This window comes from Rhinoderma darwinii, chromosome 10 (genome assembly GCF_050947455.1).
Source record: "Rhinoderma darwinii isolate aRhiDar2 chromosome 10, aRhiDar2.hap1, whole genome shotgun sequence".
Lineage (NCBI taxonomy): Eukaryota > Metazoa > Chordata > Amphibia > Anura > Rhinodermatidae > Rhinoderma > Rhinoderma darwinii.
Genome location: NC_134696.1, coordinates 31062379 through 31066497, shown reverse-complemented (window position 1 = coordinate 31066497; position 4119 = coordinate 31062379).

The following is a 4119-nucleotide window of genomic DNA, read 5'->3' as shown; positions in this document are numbered from 1 at the left end:
AGGGTGATTGGTGGTAGGTCCCGGTGGGGGGGCAGCGGGAGCAACCTGCATCTCCATGCCCAGCCAGAGTTCCAGGGTGATTGGTGGTAGGTCCCGGTGGGGGGGCAGCGGGAGCAACCTGCATCTCCATGCCCAGCCAGAGTTCCAGGGTGATTGCTGGTAGGTCCCGGTGGGAGTCAGCGGGAGCAACTTGCATCCCCATGCCCAGCCAGAGTTCCAGGGTGATTGCAGGTAGGTCCCGGGGGGGGGGGGCAGCGGGAGCAACCTGCATCCCCATGCCCAGCCAGAGTTCCAGGGTGATTGGTGGTAGGTCCCGGTGGGGGGGCAGCGGGAGCAACCTGCATCCCTATGCCCAGCCAGAGTTCCAGGGTGATTGCTGGTAGGTCCCGGTGGGGTGGAAGGGGGTCAGCGGGAGCAACCTGCATCTCCATGCCCAGCCAGAGTTCCAGGGTGATTGCTGGTAGGTCCCGGTGGGGGGGCAGCGGGAGCAACCTGCATCCCCATGCCCAGCCAGAGTTCCAGGGTGATTGGTGGTAGGTCCCGGTGGGGGGGCAGCGGGAGCAACCTGCATCTCCATGCCCAGCCAGAGTTCCAGGGTGATTGGTGGTAGGTCCCGGTGGGGGGGCAGCGGGAGCAACCTGCATCTCCATGCCCAGCCAGAGTTCCAGGGTGATTGCTGGTAGGTCCCGGTGGGAGTCAGCGGGAGCAACTTGCATCCCCATGCCCAGCCAGAGTTCCAGGGTGATTGCAGGTAGGTCCCGGGGGGGGGGGCAGCGGGAGCAACCTGCATCCCCATGCCCAGCCAGAGTTCCAGGGTGATTGCTGGTAGGTCCCGGTGGGGTGGAAGGGGGGGCAGCGGGAGCAACCTGCATCCCCATGCCCAGCTAGAGTTCCAGGGTGATTGCTGGAAGGACCCGGTGGGGGGGGGGCAGCGGGAGCAACTTGCATCCCCATGCCCAGCCATAGTTCCAGGGTGATTGCTGGTAGGTCCCGGTGGGGTGGAAGGGGGTCAGCGGGAGCAAACTGCATCCCCATGCCCAGCCATGGTTCCAGGGTGATTGCAGGTAGGTCCCGGTGGGGTGGAAGGGGGGGCAGCGGGACCAACCTGTGTCCCTATGCCCAGCCAGAGTTCCAGGGTGATTGCAGGTAGGTCCCGGTGGGGTGGAAGGGGAGCAGCGGGAGCAACCTGCATCCCTATGCCCAGCCAGAGTTCCAGGGTGATTGGTGGTAGGTCCCGGTGGGGGGGCAGCGGGAGCAACCTGCATCTCTATGCCCAGCCAGAGTTCCAGGGTGAATGCTGGAATGTCCCGGTGGGGGGGGCAGCGGGAGCAACCTGCATCCCCATGCCCAGCCAGAGTTCCAGGGTGATTGGTGGTAGGTCCCGGTGGGGTGGAAGGGGGGGGGGGCAGCGGGAGCAACCTGCATCTCCATGCCCAGCCAGAGTTCCAGGGTGATTGCTGGTAGGTCCCGGTGGGGTGGAAGGGGAGCAGCGGGAGCAACCTGCATCCCCATGCCCAGACAGAGTTCCAGGGTGATTGGTGGTAGGTCCCGGTGGGGTGGAAGGGGGGGCAGCGGGACCAACCTGTGTCCCTATGCCCAGCCAGAGTTCCAGAGTGATTGTAGGTAGGTCCCGGTGGGGTGGAAGGGGGTCAGCGGGAGCAAACCACATCCCCATGCCCAGCCAGAGTTCCAGGGTGATTGCAGGTAGGTCCCGGTGGGGTGGAAGGGGGTCAGCGGGAGCAACTTGCATCCCCATGCCCAGCCAGAGAACCAGGGTGATTGCTGGTAGGTAAGGAGATCCATTTGGTGACCAAACAGCAGTGAAAATAAAAAGGCCCAAATGTCAAAGAATGACACTTTTAATACTGAAAGTGAAACATTTAAAATCAAGTTAAAGTGGGGTATGTTCAGAAATGTCAGAGACGGTAATGAGCAGCAGAGGCAGGCCGGGGCAGAGTTCCAGGGCCAGGGGTGTCACGGCAGGCAGCGTAGGCCGGGGAAGAGTTCCAGGGCGGTGGGGAGAGGACTAGGCCTCAATCCAAGGACATCATTTGGTGACTAAACAGCAGTGACAATAAAAAGGCCCAAATGTCAAAGAATGCCATTTCTGCAACTGAAAGTGAAACATTTGAAAGTGAAACATTTAAAATCAAGTTAAAGTGGGGTATGTTCAAAAATGTCAGAGGCGGTAGTGAACAGCAGAGGTAGGCCGGGGCAGAGATCCAGGGCCAGGGGTGTCACAGCAGGCATCGTAGGCCGGGGAAGAGTTCCAGGGCGGTGGGGAGAGGACTAGGCCTCAATCCAAGGGGATCCATTTGGTGACCAAGCAGCAGTGAAAATGAAAAGGCCCAAATGTCAAAGAATGCCATTTCTGCAACTGAAAGTGAAACATTTGAAAGTGACACATTTAAAATCAAGTTCAAGTGGGGTATGTTCAAAAATGTCAGAGGCGGTAGTGAACAGCAGAGGTAGGCCGGGGCAGAGTTCCAGGGCCAGGGGTGTCACGGCAGGCAGCGTAGGCCGGGGAAGAGTTCCAGGGCGGTGGGGAGAGGACTAGGCCTCAATCCAAGGAGATCCATTTGGTGACCAAGCAGCAGTGAAAATAAAAAGGCCCAAATGTCAAAGAATGCCATTTCTGCAACTGAAAGTGAAACATTTGAAAGTGAAACATTTAAAATCAAGTTAAAGTGGGGTATGTTCAAAAATGTCAGAGGCGGTAGTGAACAGCAGAGGTAGGCCGGGGCAGAGATCCAGGGCCAGGGGTGTCACAGCAGGCATCGTAGGCCGGGGAAGAGTTCCAGGGCGGTGGGGAGAGGACTAGGCCTCAATCCAAGGGGATCCATTTGGTGACCAAGCAGCAGTGAAAATGAAAAGGCCCAAATGTCAAAGAATGCCATTTCTGCAACTGAAAGTGAAACATTTGAAAGTGAAACATTTAAAATCAAGTTCAAGTGGGGTATGTTCAAAAATGTCAGAGGCGGTAGTGAACAGCAGAGGTAGGCCGGGGCAGAGTTCCAGGGCCAGGGGTGTGACGGCAGGCAGCGTAGGCCGGGGCAGAGTTCCAGGGCGGTGGGGAGAGGACTAGGCCTCAATCCAAGGAGATCCATTTGGTGACCAAGCAGCTGTGAAAATGAAAAGGCCCAAATGTCAAAGAATGCCATTTCTGCAACTGAAAGTGAAACATTTGAAAGTGACACATTTAAAATCAAGTTAAAGTGGGGTATGTTCAAAAATGTCAGAGGCGGTAGTGAACAGCAGAGGTAGGCCGGGGCAGAGTTCCAGGGCCAGGGGTGTGACGGCAGGCAGCGTAGGCCGGGGCAGAGTTCCAGGGCGGTGGGGAGAGGACTAGGCCTCAATCCAAGGAGATCCATTTGGTGACCAAGCAGCAGTGAAAATAAAAAGGCCCAAATGTCAAAGAATGCCATTTCTGCAACTGAAAGTGAAACATTTGAAAGTGACACATTTAAAATCAAGTTAAAGTGGGGTATGTTCAAAAATGTCAGAGGCGGTAGTGAACAGCAGAGGTAGGCCGGGGCAGAGTTCCAGGGCCAGGGGTGTGACGGCAGGCATCGTAGGCCGGGGAAGAGTTCCAGGGCGGTGGGGAGAGGACTAGGCCTCAATCCAAGGAGATCCATTTGGTGACCAAGCAGCAGTGAAAATAAAAAGGCCCAAATGTCAAAGAATGCCATTTCTGCAACTGAAAGTGAAACATTTGAAAGTGACACATTTAAAATCAAGTTAAAGTGGGGTATGTTCAAAAATGTCAGAGGCGGTAGTGAACAGCAGAGGTAGGCCGGGGCAGAGATCCAGGGCCAGGGGTGTCACAGCAGGCATCGTAGGCCGGGGAAGAGTTCCAGGGCGGTGGGGAGAGGACTAGGCCTCAATCCAAGGAGATCCATTTGGTGACCAAGCAGCAGTGAAAATAAAAAGGCCCAAATGTCAAAGAATGCCATTTCTGCAACTGAAAGTGAAACATTTGAAAGTGACACATTTAAAATCAAGTTAAAGTGGGGTATGTTCAAAAATGTCAGAGGCGGTAGTGAACAGCAGAGGTAGGCCGGGGCAGAGTTCCAGGGCCAGGGGTGTGACGGCAGGCATCGTAGGCCGGGGAAGAGTTCC